This window comes from Sciurus carolinensis, chromosome 3, assembly GCF_902686445.1.
Source record: "Sciurus carolinensis chromosome 3, mSciCar1.2, whole genome shotgun sequence".
Taxonomy (NCBI): Eukaryota; Metazoa; Chordata; class Mammalia; order Rodentia; family Sciuridae; genus Sciurus; species Sciurus carolinensis.
This window is the reverse complement of record NC_062215.1, coordinates 98,760,527-98,778,003: the sequence shown is the minus strand read 5'-3', so window position 1 is coordinate 98,778,003 and position 17,477 is coordinate 98,760,527.

Genomic DNA, 17,477 nt, shown 5'->3' with positions numbered 1-17,477 from the left:
AGAGTATTGAAGAACCAAGAGAAGATGAGCTTAGTAGTTTTGAGTGTCTTAGTAGAAGGGAAATCTAAGAAATAGGTATCCAAGGCTATTGCTTACAACGGTGTTTCCAAACACAACAGATAAATGACCATGCGTCTACGCCAAGAGATGAGGAGACACCATCCAGCAAGGCAGCTGCTTTTGGGGTTGCTGGCTGCACTACTTCATTGATGTACTAAGTGACCCTCACAGATCATTAATGGGTCAATTTGCTAATGGTTGGATTAAAATCACTCTATTCACTATTAAACTGATTTAAATTTAGAAGAGTGTTGCCCCTGTATTTTTGTAGGGACAAACACCAGGACTTGTTAAAAATTTTATCAGTTCCCTATTCACCTATTCAGGCATTCTGAATTTATTGTGCCTTTAGTCAACATTTCTGATCAGCCCTCTTGATATGATGGAAACAGAAGGAAGTGGGCCAGATGCTTGAAAACCCATGGCACCTGGGCTGGTAATCTGATAATTGGGAGTATTTGGGCAGAAATCCTCAGTTGGCTGGTGTCTTAACAGAACCCAGGGAGTGCCGCAGGTGTTTCTGAAGGTTTTATTTTACTTAAAAAAAAATTTCCTCTTAGAGATTAATCATTGTTTGTCAAGTCTCTACCTAAGGAAATTTCTCACTGAGACTGAAGGCAAACTCCTGTGTCATGCACCTCACTCTATGGTCAAGGTCATACTCTTAGTTCCCTTGCTGTTTCCTTAGGACAAATTAGCACTTAATGGACCAACTTAAGTTATGATGCTACTTATTTTAAAGACTCACAGTAACTTCTATATATAAGTAGTAAACTAATGAAGTTCTAATTTTCTTTAAAAGCTGTAAGTTCCCACTTTTATTTCTAGGGTTCTACTGATTTAATCAACAAACATCAAAATATTCAAAGAAACATCTAAATCCTTAATCCACATTTTACATGGTATGCAATGTATCGTTTTGTTTGTTAAAACCTATTTTCTATTGATACTTGGAATGTTTCCCAATTTTATGACCACAAACAAATGCTATAATGGCTAACATTCTAAATGTACCTATTATTTGTAGGTATTCTCACGCTTTATAGCTATTAAGTATTTGTTAAACGTCTTACAAATGTTTTCTTTCAGACTGTATTCCTCTCTTGTCATGGCTTGTCATTTTAGGTCTTGTTAGTTGCACAGCCTAATTCCTGGTATAAAGAGCATCACAACTATCCTTGCAGACTACAACTAAATTTTGCAGAACAGCTAACTAAATAATGTATATTCAGAACAAATGATCAATTAATGCACAGCTTCTACTTCTTTGTCTTAGTAGTGGATGTCTTGCCTAATATTATTTATTGTGATAGTGACCTAACTGGGTGGTGGGTGGGGTCTTCTCTCATTTTGTAAAATAACTTTAGGAAGGTCCAGAGTCTATTAATTCTGAGAAGGGTGTCTATCTTTGATAGATGGCATAAAAAGTCTGACAAAATGAGAGTTTGAATCTCTTAGTAACCTATTTTTAGAAACAAAAACTGGTGTCATTAATTTAACCATCAACATGGTTACTACTTTAATGTATTAATTTTTAATATTAAATTCACTATTTCTCATGTTACTATCCCAGTTTATGTTTAATCTTTCCATTTAAATTTTACATCTCTGGAGACCAAAGGCTGCTGGACTTAAAACCTGACAGAGGTGGTCATTACTAGGGTATACTCTGTCAATTACACAACTGCTTCATTTCTTGAGGAAGAAATACATGAACTCCAACAGGATCAAATATTCATCACCTTCTGTCAGAAGCCAGTGTGTGTGTCAGTAATTTGCTTGGTGCTGCTCATGCAGAGACTCCTTGGGTTAGCTGAGTGATGAGCTAATGAGAGCAGAATCTTTACAGGGATAATACCAAACCTCCTAACTTCCTTTTTACTTCCCTTAAAGGCCAGTGAAGGTGGGAAAGTTTGTAGGTCATTTTCATAGGAAACATACTTTCCAGAGTGAAGGTTAACTGGAGGTTGAAAAAAGGGTCAGGAAGAATTGAGTGATGACATTTCCTTCCTCTTGTCCCAAAAGGATGTGACCCTAAGAGTTTTAATTTGGCTCAAGGTCTAAGGGAGATTTATTCTGTAGAGCTTCTCTTAAATGGAAGCACTGAGGGTAGAGCTCATGTAAATTCTTTCTTAATCATGATTGAAACCCCAAATATAAAAGGCTAAGCCAGGTCTGGGGAGATAGCTCAGTTGGTAGAGTGCTTTTCTTGCAAGCACAAGACCCTGGGTTCGATCCCCAGCACTGCAAAAAAAAAAAAAAAAAAAAAAAAAAGACTAAGCCTAGGACAAAATTAAGCCCTGCCACATGATGAACAGACATATCTCTGCCACTGTGTCCCTTCTGTTAGGCCTTGTGTGCTGCAGCTAATGATGACATATTGTTAGGCCACATCTGTTCTTGCTGTTTGGTCTCTCCACTTGCACTAAACTTCTGAACTTGTGCTAAATACACCTAGAATGTATTGTAGGAATTGTTTCTCCTTCCTTCTCCTCCTTCTCTGCAAAAACTTATCTGAAATGCCAAATAGAGGCTCGAAGGAAATTGCCTTGCTCCACATAAGACCAATTTTGAACCTGATTTGATTAATCCTGTGAATCAGGTATTGTAACAGGGACTTTCAACCTTAGTAAGAAAACCACAATCTAACCCGGTACACCAGTGAAGCCTTTTAGACTCTTACCCAGCACACCTTGCAGATCGGAGTTGGACCCTTGAGATGAAAAAGAAAATTGTCAGGTGAGGCTTCCATGGATTTTATTTAAAAGGGGACAGAAAAAAAAGCAAGCTTTTGCACAATATCCTCTGTAATTTATTCCTTTGGCCTGGTACGTGGATATGATGAGCATAGCTCCAGCAGCTATTCCAGACCATTGATGATATTGGAAGTCATATATAGAGGAAGATTAGACAGAATGGTAAACACGTCTGTGTCCCCGAAGACCAAAGAGTTGTAAATCAGCCTTGGACTATCTAACTCCAGAGATCTTTTATGTGGGGAAGAAATAACACCCTACCTTATACCTGCTATTTTTAGGTTTTCTTTTAGATGGACTTTCTTCTTCTTTTTTAATTGTAAAACAAAAAATCACTATGCCCAAGATGGAAATGTATTTGTTTATTCCAGAAGATTCTGCAGTTTTCTATCTAATTGTTCATAATTGTCACATTGTACATTGAACAATGTGTATGGAATATACTTGCTATTGCCTTATGACCAGATAGGGAGTAAAGACTGCTTTTGAGTTGAGGTTTTAATTTGTGATCCTACATTTTTGGAGTCTTGGACATATAATTTTATTTTTATTACCTTTGGACTATTTAGGAAAACTAAGAACAGAATCTACTTTCTACAATGATCTTTTCCTTCATCTCATATCTAATTTTCATGTGCAGTACTGTCCAAAAATACATTTATCACCTGATTTGTTATTCACTTTTGACAGTGGCCAGGTCACCAGCCATTAATAAATTTAGTACCCCCCTTACCTCCTACAAATTATGAAAGTGAAGCCACATAAAAATGGAAGTTGCACAGTTGTATCGATGGGGATAGTCCCATGTACACACCCAGTCATTAGAGACACAGCATCCTCTGTATCCTCTGACTATTTTGCAGATGGAAGGCTACCATACCCTGGGGAAATTGCCTATCACCAGTGGATAGTACATAGGGGACTAGAGAGATCACTGGTGGATGCACAATGAACATCTGGAAATACTGCAGGGAAATTGCCTAAGCAATTCCTTATTTATACTATTGGTCTATTTTCATTAATTTTAACAAATTCTGCTTCCTTTTGCATTTTCTTTCACCTTGCCAGCATAAAGTTTAAAAAAGTGTTCCACAGAGTTTAGCATAGAGAATAAAACAAAACAAAAGTTAGTACTGAATTTTCTAGCACCTCTGAACTGGGGGAAGAAAGAAGTGAACTTTTTGTCTTGGGAATGACTGATAAGCTACCAATTTACTGTTTGTAGATGGCAAGTCCAGCAGTGAGTGTGTGTGTGTGTGTATGTGTGTGTGTGTGTGTGTGTGTGTGTGTATTTTATCATTGACTTTCCATTGGTATCTGAAGGTGTTTTTCAGTTTTCTCTTCTGTGTGTACCTTGCTTTATTCTAATTTTTTCTTTTGCTATTTTTCCCTTTGTGAGTTTCAGAGCATATTTATATGTATTCATATGTATTCATTATTATTTCTAAGTCCTTTCTTCTAAATCCCCTTTTCTCTATTATGTTAACAAAATAGCTTTCTAATTTTATATCCTCTTTTCTTATCTTTCTTCTATCATCTTTTTGTTCTGTCTTCTGACCATGAGGTCATAGAACCGAGGTACAATATATATTATCTTGTCGTATTTCTATTACAAAAGTGGTTTTACAGTTGGAAGTAGCTGTCTGAATACATTATCCCTTGTCACTCTCCAAATTTTAATGAAATTACATAAAAAAATATAGAAAGTAGCATTCCTACGGCATCATGGAAAAGTTAGATGGGGAGTTATCCAGAACAAAACAATTGAGTCATTCTTGTAAGGTGTACATAGAGGGAATCAGCTCCCAAATATAAAATTTTTAAAAAGTAGAATCCGCAAGTAGTCAAGATCAGAGAAAGTGGAGGCTAGGAGAAGAAAAGTCATGCAGTAGGATATAGAACAGTTTTAGTCAGTAGCTCCCTCTTGGAGTAGCTGGTTCCACAATTCACTGAGGGTAACTGCCATACAACTGTATTTCTTAGTCTGATGCAAGTTATCCCCAAAATGGATCCTTTCAGCTCTCACACCAGAACAGTGCTCCATCCATTTACAATAATTGCTAGCAGGAAGGAGAAACTGATATATAAATGATGAATTACTAACAGTTGTTAAAGAAAATTTACTAAATTTATGTCCTCCCTTCACCTCCCACACAAATACAGCACAGTCCAGGTGCTTGCAATTAGAATTTCCATTCAGTACTAGTGAAACAAAGTTTTTTTACTTCAACTTCGGAGATAAACATAATTTCCTAGGATCAATCCACGTAGGTCTTCATTATGAATTAATCTAGGGCTAGGATAATCCAAATATTTTAAAAAATCAAGGAAAGGCAAAAGCCTGAAAGAGGGTTTCTAAGGATCACAAAAGGAATAAAAAAGGAGAAGTATACTTTATGGGAATGTATGCTTTAATAATATATGTAAATGTAATTATTATCCCTGAATAATAGTATTATTATTATTATTATTATTCAATCCCTGAATGAGTTTTTTTGGAGACAGGAGAAAAATGTATCAAATTTAATAACAAAATAACAACAAAACCAAAAACAGCAAGAACAATAGCAGATTTATCTGAAAAGGAAGTTCTTGGAATCCATGAAACAATCTTGATTTAAGACTTGATTATGTCATTTATTTAAGACAAGATGTAAGAAATAAACTGAATACCAGAATGGTCACAGATGAAGTGCAAATTTGTGAAAGGAAAGCAGAAAGAAACAATTCTTCTAGACTATAAAACAAAGGTCAAAGAGACAAAAGAAACAGTAGGCCACATAGAAAATAGGCACAGAAGTTTCATCCTAAGCCTAAAAGGAATTTCAGAAGACAGAGGAGAAGCAACACTTGAAACATCACAGAAGAAAACATTCCTTAGCTAAAGACAGACACCTGTTAAAACGGAAAGGGGTTTATGAATCGCAATAAGGACAACCAGAAAAGAATACCTAGATTTTCCCCGATGAAATTTAAAATGTCAACGACGGAGCCCTAACCTTCCAGAGAACAAAATTCTGTTTTTCTGTACAGAACAACCCTCAGACTGGCATCAGACATTCATTGCAGCAAAGAGGTTAGAGAAGGGAGGACTTTCTTCAAAACACTAGGGGAACACAAGTTTGAACACGGTTTCCTTTATATTAAGTTAAACTACCATTTAAAAAGAGAGGCCAGGGAAAACTTGGAAAAAGACAAAAGGATTCAGGGTATTTACTTCCAACAAAAATTTCAAATGAGTTGCTGAGGAAATACTCTGGCAAAGTTTGGAACTCAAATTCCAAATTGATTTCAAAAAAATTAGGTTGGGATTGGTGACAATCAGAAATTAAAGCAAACTAAAGATTTTACTTTGTTTTGAGGGAAGATTAAATATTGAATTATTTTTAATAGTAATGGGAGGTGCTTTAAAAATAAGTTTTAAAAAAGTGAAAATGCTAGTATGCAAAGAAAAGAAATGAGTTCTATAATTCATGAATATTAATCAGAAAGAATAACAACAAAACCACCCAGTTGTCTAGCAGGTACTCCACACAGATATCAGGAATAAGAAAGTAATGCCTCTCACTGCTATTGTTTATTCCATGTGACTTAACCAAAAACATAAACATTGGAAACAAAAAAACAAAAACTGTCAATATTTGCAAATTTTATGACTTTTTCTTGGTCATAAAAATCCTGACAAAATAGTTGAAAACACTGAGTATCATAAAAGAGTTCAATAAAATTCCCAAATAGTAGATCTATTTACAGAAAAACAATTGTATGACAATAATAAAAAAATGTAATTCTAATGATAGTAGTAAAACTATAGGATATACAAAAAGAAACTTAAAATCATAGAAGTTACGTATTAAAAACATTGATATAACTTTATTAAAAGAAAGTAAGGAGATACCCACTTACTAAAAGTAAGTGGAAAGAAACTTGGGAAGAAAATACAATTTTGAAATTAATCTGTAAGTTTAATTCAATCACAAATAGCATACTTATCGCAGTGCTTTCTTTTTTGAATTTTAACTTTTTTTGTTGCAATTATTTAAAGCTTAAGTTTACAAAAATAGTACAGAATTTTCATCAACTTTAAATCAGCTTTCCCTTAAGCTACTATCTTACATAGTAATATTATCAAAACTAAGAAATGCACCTTGATATGTACTATTAACTTAAGTGGTGAACTCCTTAGATTTCACAGATTTTCTCTTCTGTGATGCAATCAATGGTAAGACTGTTCCTCACTCTGGGTAAAATTACTAGAATATGAGACTGGTGATCTAATCAGTAAATTAATCTACTGATATGAATTAATTGAGTAGTAACTATAGGCAGGTAGGATGTGGCTGGGGAGTTAGGTACTGGGGTGTGCATTGGGGTTTGGACTTTGTCCCTAGTGAATGGAGCTCTTTCTGTGCTTCCTCTTGCTAAGTTCTGACCTGCTTTCCTCCTCCATGAGGTACTGTCTCAACTTGAACCCAGAGCAATGGAGTCAGCTAATCATGGACTAACCTCTGAAATCATGAGCCCAAATAAACTTTTCCTCCTCTTCATTGCTCTTGTTGAGTCTTTTGTTCACAGTGACAAAAAAAAAAAAAAAAAAACTTATCAAAACTTACCATCTCACTGGGTACGTGATGTTTCTTATATTACTGGTGATGTTAAAACTGACCGCTTCCTTAACATGGTATCTGCCAGAATTCTGAACTCTTAAGATTAACTTTGTAATTACGAATTTACACAATGAAAACAGTTCTAGTGGTCTTTCTTAAACTTTTAGCACCCACTAAAAACATGTTAGCAAAAATTATTTAATGAACTCCTTAAAGTTAATAAGCTATGATCAGGTAGTTCATTAGTTTCTCCCTCAAAACATTTAGTTTGGTTTGTTTCTGTTTAAACTTTCGACCACTAATTTTAACATCTACTGATGGATCTTGCTTTCAGCAATGACTAAGGTGGTGTTCTGATGGTGATTTTCTGTTTCCTTCATTCCTCTTACATGTATTAACTGGTATTCTTATGTAAGGAAATTTGTCAAATTTATTTATTTACTTTACTTATAGCAGTAGAGTACAGATTAATAGATATGTATGCTCATTTTGGGATTATAATTCAACATTGCCATTGTTTATTGTTCAAGGTGTTCCATCAGTGACCACTGGAAACTTTCATATTTGCTTTTATGGTCTTTAGATATATTCCTCTTTTTGTTTTTTGGGACTTTTACTTTCTGACATCACAAGATGCTTGTGGTTCATCTTTATATTTTACCCATCCAAGCTATAAACTAAATCAGTTCTCCGAATAGCTCCCATTCCTTTGATTAGAGAATAGTGTTTAGAAACCAAGCCCATTTGGTTGTATGTTCACTGTTACAGGGATGTCACCTCTTCTAGCTCCTGCTAGTAGGTAGAATTAGGATTCACACAAACAATTGTGTGAATCCTCTTTTCTCTCACCTCTCTCTCTCTCTCTTTCTCTCTCTCATCTACCTACCTATTACCACCTAACTTTTTAAACCACATGCCTGTATTGTTTCCTCTGCATCAAATCAAGTATCATGGGATCCATTCTTACCTTCTTCATTTCTTTAATTGCTACTACTAACTCTGGTCTTTTTATCTTATAGTACATTTACTTAATTGTTAAATCCAAGTATAGAAACAAGGGGAAATTTGAGTTCTACCTTAGATCTCTGTAAAACAGGATTTATCCTCTACAGTTCAGTTCTTTTTATCTTTTGCTTTATGATATCCAAAGTAGTGTTTCCAAAGTTATTTAACCATTTTTTTCTCAGTCTCTTTAATATGACCATGTAACTTATTTGAAATATAGATTGGATTCAGTTTTCATAGTTTACATTCCAGCTTCTCTCTGGCATCATAGTTGTCTTATTTTTTAAAAAAGTCACATGCAATAATGAACACAAATAAAAGATGTCCCATGTTCAAGGATCAAAAGAATATTGTTAAACTATCCACATTATCAAAGCAATATACAGATTTAATACAACCCATATAAAAATTTCAGTGGCATTCTTCACAGAAATAGAAAAAATGTACTAAAATTTTTATGGACCCATAAATATCCCTAAATAAACAACTTAAGACTGAGAAAGAAAAACAAAGTGGAGGCATCACACTTCCTGATTTAAAATCCTATTACAAAGCTATCATAATCATAACCATGTGGTTGGTACTGGCATAAAACAGAGTCATAGACCAATGGAACACAAGAGAGGAAGAACCCAGAAATAAGTCAAAACATATGCAGTCAGCTAATTTTTGATAAGTGCATCAATTGGATACAAAAAAGAAAAGAAAATCTCTTCAATATATGGTATTGGGAAAACTGGATTTTGAAATACAAAACAAATAAAAAGAAAAGAAATTGGACCTCTATACACAAAAATCATCTCAAATTGCATAAAAAATTTAAATATAAGACCTTAAACCATGAAACTTCTATAAGAGAACATAGGGAAAACTCTTGGCATTGGCCTTGGCAAGAATTTTTTGGATATTACACCAAAAACTCAGCCTGCAAAAGCAAAAATAAGCAAATGAGACTGCACCAAACTACAAAGGTTCTGGAAAGCAAGCAGTCAATGAAATTAAAAAACAATCTGTGGACTGAGAAAAAATATTCACAACCATGTTTTTGGAACTAATATCCAAAATTTATAAAGAACACTTATAGCTCATTAGTAGGAAAACAAATATACTGATTGAAAAATGGGCAAAGAATCTAAACAGACATTTCTCCAAAAGAAACATAAAAATGGCCAGTATGTAAAGGTGCCCAGAATCACTAATCATCAGGGAAATGCAAATTAAAATCCCTGTAACACATTGCTTAGGACGACTGTTATCAAAAAGACAAGAGGTAACCTATGTTGGGTAGGGTGTGGAAAAAAAGTGTACCTTCTTGGTAGGAAAATAGTTTGATATAGCCACGGTGGAAAACAGTAGGGAGGTTCCTATTTAAATAAAAAATAAAAAATAGAACTACCATATGATATAGCAACCCTTTTGAGTATGTACCTGAGGAGATGAAACCACCTCATAAAGACATTATAAGTGATACCATAAATATAACACTTTGATGTTCTTTACAGCATTATTCACAATAGTCAAAATATGGAAACAAAGTAAACATTCATCAACAGATGAATGGATAAAGGTAATGTACACACACACACACACACAAACACACATACACACACACAATGGAATATTATTTAGTCTTAAAAAAGAAGATATATTGCCACTTGCCACGATATGGATGAACATGGAGTATATTATGCTAAGTGAAATAAGCCAAACAGAAAGAAAATATTGCATAAACTCACTTACATGTAAAATACAAAAACAGGCAAACAAAGGTCAAATGTACAGGGAGAATAAAACAGTAGTACCAGCAGTGGAGAAAGTGGGGGAAATAGGGAGATATCAGTTAAAGGATACAAAATAGAAAATATGTAGGATGAACAAGTCTAGACATCTGACAGTACAACATGAGTTCTACAGATAAAACAATTATATTATTGTTTTAGTCAACTCTTCTTTACTGTGACCAAAATAACTGACAAGAAGATCATAGAGAATGAAAATTTATGTGGCTCATGGTTTCAGAGATTCAGTTCACAGTTAGTTGACTCAATAGCTCTTTGCCCAAGGTGAGGCAGAGCAACATGGTGGAAGTGTATGGAGGAGGAGGAAGGCAGTTCAGGACACAGCAACTAGGAGGGAGAGAGAGAGAGAGGGAGAGAGGGAGAGAGCGAGAGAGCACTCCATTCACCAGGAATAAAATATAAACCCAGAAGTCATACCCCAGAGAACTTCTTCCTCTGTCACACCCTACCCACCCTACCCACCAATAGTTACCTCCAGTTATGGATCAGTGGATTAATTCACTGATCAATCATTTTACTCTGACATTCTTGTATTGTTTCACACATGAACTTTTGGGGGATACCTCATATCTAAATCATAAAAATTATATTTGGGATTTGGCTAAATAAATAGATTTTAATGACTTTTGTCACCAAAATTTACATGAGATTATAGATATGTTAATTTGCTTTACTATAGAAGCCATTTTACTGTCTACATAGATTTCTATTGCTCTATCAAATACCTGGGATAAATCAACTTAAAAGGAAGAGGTTTTTTTTCTTTTTTGCATGTGTGTGTGTGTGTGTGTGTGTGTGTGTATACAAAAGGGATTAAACCCAGGGGAGCTTAACCACTGAGCCATAACCCAAACCCTTTTAATTATTTTATTTAGAAACAGGGTTTCTCTAAGTTGCTTAGGGCCTCGCTAAATTGAACTAATGATCCTCCTGGTTCAAACTCCCAAGCTGCTGGGATTACAGGCCTAAGTCACATTCCCAATGAAGTTTTTTGATTCACAGTATTGAGGTTTCATTCATGGTCACTCGACCTATAGCTTTGGGCCTGTAGTAGCACAGTATGTCATGGTGGTAACATATGGTGAAGGAGGTTTGCATATCTCCTGGCTGCTTGGAAGCAAAGGAAGATGCAGGAAGGAGCCAGGGTCCCGATATTCCGCTCAAGAGCATACCTCCAGTAACCTAACTTCCTCCCACCAGACCCCACCTCTTAAAGGTTCCACCACTTCCCAATTGTGCCAAGCTGAAGACCAAGCCTTTAGCATGTGGACCTCTGGGGGACATTCCAGATCCAAACTGTAGCAATATGTATCTCATAACATGTTGCAATTCTCAAATTTGCATATACAATATATTAAAATAAAACACATTTCTTGTGGTTTATAGTTGCATGGGTTTTAACAAAAGTTAGAATCATGTATCCACTACTAAATTTCCCCTTAAATTCTCTTGATTAGACAATCCCTCTCCTGGACTTTTAATGCTGGCAACCACTGGTCCATTTTCTGTCCCTATACTTTTGCCATTTTCTGTCTGTCATCTAAATGGATTCATGCTCTACATAGCCTTTTGAGTCTGACTTCTTTCACTAAGTAAAATGTATTTATAATTTATGCATGTTGCAATGTGGATCAATAGTTTTTTACATTTTCTTGCTGAGCATTATTGTATGGATATTCCACAGCTCTCTCATTTACTAAATGAAAGAGATCTGAGTTTTATTTATTTTTTAATTTTTGGTGCTTACAAATGTTTCCATAAATCTCTGTGTACAGCTTGTGTGTGTGTGTGTGTGTGTGTGTGTACAAGACAGATGAATATTTAATTTCATAAGTAACTGCCATAAGTATGTTTCCCAAGTGGCTATAGAATTTGGAATTCCTACTAGCAACTTGTGAAATTTTCAGTTGCTCCACATTTTTATCATCATAGCCAGATTTTTCTCTTTTTAAGGATATTGTAATAGGTGCACTGCAGTATCATCTTGTTGCTTAACTTGCATTTCCCTAGTTAATAATATGTTCAACGTTTTTTCATACTTAGTTGTGATACAGTAATTGTTTTCACTAAAGTGTTTGTTCAAATATTCTGCACACTTTTAATTAGATTGCTGATTTCTTACCATTAAATTCTAGATTTTATATATTCCAGACATGTCGTTTTTTTAGGAGTGTGATACGCACACTTATACTCACAGTCTTTTATCCTCTTACCAGCATCTTTCATGTAGAAAAAGGTTTTAGGTTTTAATAGTTCTCTATTCCTCATTTCTTTTCTTTTGAGGATCTTGTCTTTGGTTTTGTATCCAAAATCCCTTTACCTAACCCAAAGCCATGTAGACTTTTCCATGTGATTTCTGAATAAGGCTTGTGTACTCCATGGAGAAAGGGGGAGGGTCAGGCAGTATTTCCCTCTCATGCTGCTTTTCTCACACTGCACTCTTCCTTGGCTCCCCATCCTATAAGCATGCCCCCTGAGGTTTTTGGAGGGATAGCCCAAGAGAAGAAGTGGGCAAGTCTACAGACCCTGTGGCCTTCAGGCTTAACCAACTTCTCAGCTGCACTAGCTGAATCTGTCATGGTACTTGGTTTCTATCTATTCCAGGTGAGTGGCAACTTGCGTCTTCTTACTTTCTGCAGGTTCCATATCTCTTTAGGTACTTGGGACTATTCCTTGGTCTTATCTCTTTAATGGGTTCAAAGAAGTGTAAATTTTATTGAAGCAAGTCTAGTTTTTTTGTTTTGTTTTGTTTGTTTACTGCAGAAGTAGGAGTGATGTCTTTTTTTTTTTTTTTTTTTTACGTTTACATAGGGTAATGATGTTTATTATATTTTTCCCCTCCCCCCCACCCCTCCCCCCCCTCCCACCCCTCCCACCCCTCTTTTCCCTCTACACAGTCCTTCTTTCCTTCATTCTTACCGCTCTCCTTAGCCTCACTCTAAACCTAACCCTAAACCTAATGCTAGCCCGTCCCACCCCCCATTATATGTCCTCATCCGCTTATCAGCGAGATCATTCGTCCTTTAGTTTTTTGAGATTGGCTTATCTCACTTAGCATGATATTCTCCAATTTTGACCATTTGCCTACAAATGCCATAATTTTATCATTCTTCATTGCGGAGTAATATTCCATTGTATAAATATGCCACAGTTTCTTTATCCATTCATCAACTGAAGGGCATCTAGGTTGGTTCCACAATCTGGCTATGGTGAATTGAGCAGCAATGAACATTGATGTGGCTGTATCTCTGTAGTATGCTGATTTTAAGTCCTTTGGGTATAGGCCAAGGAGTGGGATAGCTGGGTCAAATGGTGTTTCCATTCCAAGCTTTCTGAGGAATCTCCACACTGCTTTCCAGAGTGGCTGCACTAATTTGCAACCCCACCAGCAATGTATGAGTGTTCCTTTTTCACCACATCCTCGCCAACACCTATTGTTGCTTGTATTCTTGATAATCGCAATACCAGATCTTCAACTCTACTACAAAGCAATAGTAACAAAAACGGCATGGTATTGGTACCAAAATAGACAGGTAGATCAATGGTACAGAATAGAGGACATGGACACAAACCCAAATAAATACAATTTTCTCATACTAGACAAAGGTTCCAACAATATGCAATGGAGAAAAGATAGCCTCTTCAACAAATGGTGCTGGGAAAACTGGAAAACTATATGCAATAGAATGAAATTAAACCCCTATCTCTCACCCTACACAAAACTCAACTCAAAATGGATCAAGGACCTCGGAATCAGACCAGAGACCCTGCATCTTATAGAAGAAAAAGTAGGTCCAAATCTTCAACTTGTTGGCTCAGGATCAGATTTCCTTAACAGGACTCCCATAGCACAAGAAATAAAAGCAAGAATAAACAACTGGGATAGATTCAAACTAAAAAGCTTTCTCTCAGCAAAGGAAACTATCAGAAATGTGAAGAGAGAGCCTACAGAGTGGGAGAAAATCTTTGCCAACCATACCTCAGATAGAGCGCTAATTTCCAGAATCTATAAAGAACTCAAAAAACTCTACACCAAGAATACAAATAATCCAATCAACAAATGGGCTAAGGAAATGAACAGACACTTCACAGAAGAAGATGTACAAGTAATCACCAGATATATGAAAAAATGTTCAACATCCCTAGTAATAAGGGAAATGCAAATCAAAACTACCCTAAGATTTCATCTCACCCCAATTAGAATGGAGTGATGTCTTTTTACCTCTGTGCTTCTGCATGGAAGCTGAAATAACATCATTGGGGTTTTAAAGAAATCAGAATAAGTCAATTTCTAGCAAATGAAGAAGAGTAGTCAAGAAAAGGTTTAAAAAGAAAATCCTTATCATGAGATTTTGCTTCTAAGCATTTTATGACTTTATTATACTTTAAGTAATATTTTTACTCTGTAATACAACTATTTTTATTGAAACAATGTGATTTTGATATAGAAAAAAGCACAAGGGATCAATGGATGAGAATTGATTTTCCAGAAAAAGATCCTATAAATATGATAATTTGATATTTGATAAAGGAGACAATTCATATCACTAGACACAAATTATTTACTAAAAATCTTAGGAATAATTGACTGTGTACTAGAAAGTTACATGCTCTATGTCCTAATATTTACAACAATAGATTCCAAATATAATAAAGACCTAAATATGAGGAAAACCAACAATAAAGGTATTATATGTGTGAAATTATAGGATAGTTGTATTTGTAAACCTGATATAGAAATGCCCTTTCTGAGGAAGGCATAAAACCTAAATACTAGAAAGAAAAAGATAAAATTTTAACCAACTAAAAATTAAATCAAAAACATCTGTACAACACAAAATACTATAAATAGTGCTTTTAAAATAGGACAGGACAGACAAAAGTATTTGCTTTCTTTGTAAGACTGCACAAGTCAATAAGGAAACTACTAAATAGTCAAATAAAATTACTGGCAAAAGATGTTAATTGGCAGGAAGAACTGAAACGACCAAGAAACAGGGAAAGATGGTTAACCTCCTAAAAGTCACGAAAACCATCAAAACAATGAGAATTTGGTTTTTATTCATAAAAACGTCAATTTTATGCAAGTTTATAAATAAATTCTTAGTGATGACAGTATCAGGACTTTTTTATACTGTTGATGACAAAGTATATTTAAACGACTTTGTAGGAGGTTAACTGAGCAGTATCAATCACACTTTCACATGTTCCCTTCCTAGATTCCTTTGACCACAAAACACATAATCCCATTTAAGCTTGGTTATGCAATTCAACCAAAATATTGAATGAAAAATTCAGTTGAAAGAGATTCAGTAAAAACACTGTCTTCAAGTGAGGCCTGATGACCCAGCACCCAGTTTCCCACTGATTCTTAGTCCCCACTTCTGTGTCCTGGTTGCCTCCACGTGTGCTGAGATGGAGTTATGAGCTACTTTTGTGCCCACCACCCCATTCATATATTGAAATCCTAAAACTCAGAAACTTAGAATATCACCACTTAGAGATAAGGTCTTCAAAGAGGTATTGAAATTAAAATGAGACCCTGCGGGCCTTAATAAAATATGACTGATGTCCATATATGTATATCCCATGAAAGAGGAAATCCAAACACAGGAACACATGAGGAAAGATGATGTGAAGACACAGGGAGCAGAGAGTGATCTACAGACAAGGAGAGGCCTGTTGTCACCAGACATATTTGAATGAGCTCATCACCTTACTCTAGTCACGAATTCTACTTCTATCAGATTCTGATCCCAGACCAACAGAGGTAGAATGGAGCATCAGGGCTATTGAGAATGAGGAACAAAGGGTGGATGCCAAGTAAAGGTCTTCTCTGTTCTCTAGCCTGCCACTACTCTTCTCACCAACTGATGGAAATGCTGAGGTATGTATCTAAAGCTTTTTATTATGCCTTTCTTTGTTATGGTAAAATTTAGAATTAACCTCAATGCCCACCAGTAAAATAATAACTGACTAATCTGTGATAAAGCTACAGAATAGATTAGCATGCCTTCTATGCCAGTGCTAAAAAGAAAGAGTTAGATTTTCATGATTTGGAACTGAAAGATCTGCATGACTTCTATTGGATACCCACAGTATGATTATAGTTACAAAAAATAAACAAATTATGTTTCTGCGTATGGACATAGACACATTTAAAATATGTACAGGGGGATATGGACTTAACTGGCAATAGTGGTCATGTCAGAAGAGGGTCTGAGGATTAGGAGGATTCATCACAGGAACTTTCGCTTTACTTACTGTTTTTTAGCTTTTTATGAGAATACATTTGAGTGATTATTATTTGTAAAATGAAGAAATGACAAAGTGCTTTAGATAATATCTAGAATGTAATGGGTACTTTGTAAATATTAGCTATTATTATTATTATTATTATTAAGGACATGTGGTAACTTCCCAATTTAGATTCCTAGTCATCTGTATAGATTAGATTAGGGAAAACAGTGCTTGGCAGGAGGGTCAAGCAACTGATACTACATATATGTATTATGTTCATGTGTGTGCATATAAATGCATGCATGGAACAAGTTTAGAAAGTGTGACTTCCAGTGTGTGTGTGTGCGTGGGTGTATGCGTGTGTGGAGTGTATATAGGAGGGAGGGGATAAAGATGGCCTCCTCTTTTATTCCACTATTATATTCTTTCATCTTCTCACAAATATGCATTTTTTGGTACTATTTGAAATAATCAAACTATAATGTAATTGCTGGTTAGCTTCTGAAATCTATATCCTCATTTACTTGAAAACCAATCTCAGCAAGGAAAAGAAATGTGCAAAAGCACTCACTGTAGGCCTGTTTGTGTTCCTATATTCCAGGCTATTGAAGGAGAATAAGAATTGTTTGTCGAAGCAAGACCAGCTGGGATTCTTTGGCTGACTCCCAGATGCAACTGTGAAGCAGCGGATATTGGGTGCTCTCCCACCTCGTCAGGAGCAGTGTTCTCCTGTCTGCTCTTGGCATCCTGTCGCATCCTGTGCCCTGCTAAGGTGTTAACTGACAACTGACAGATTTTACTAAAAGCCTACTCGCCCCGGTAGTATTTTCATTTTATAAAAGTTGACTTAAAAACTTTAAAAAGAAATCCTCTTAAAGTCAAGGCATTAAGTTCCTTCACTACAGCTCATAAATATAATGTCAACTCTCTCATCTTTAAGGCAAATAAACAAACTCTCCCTTGACACCTGATACCCCATTAGCTGCCATCCAGTGCTTCTCAATTTTCAA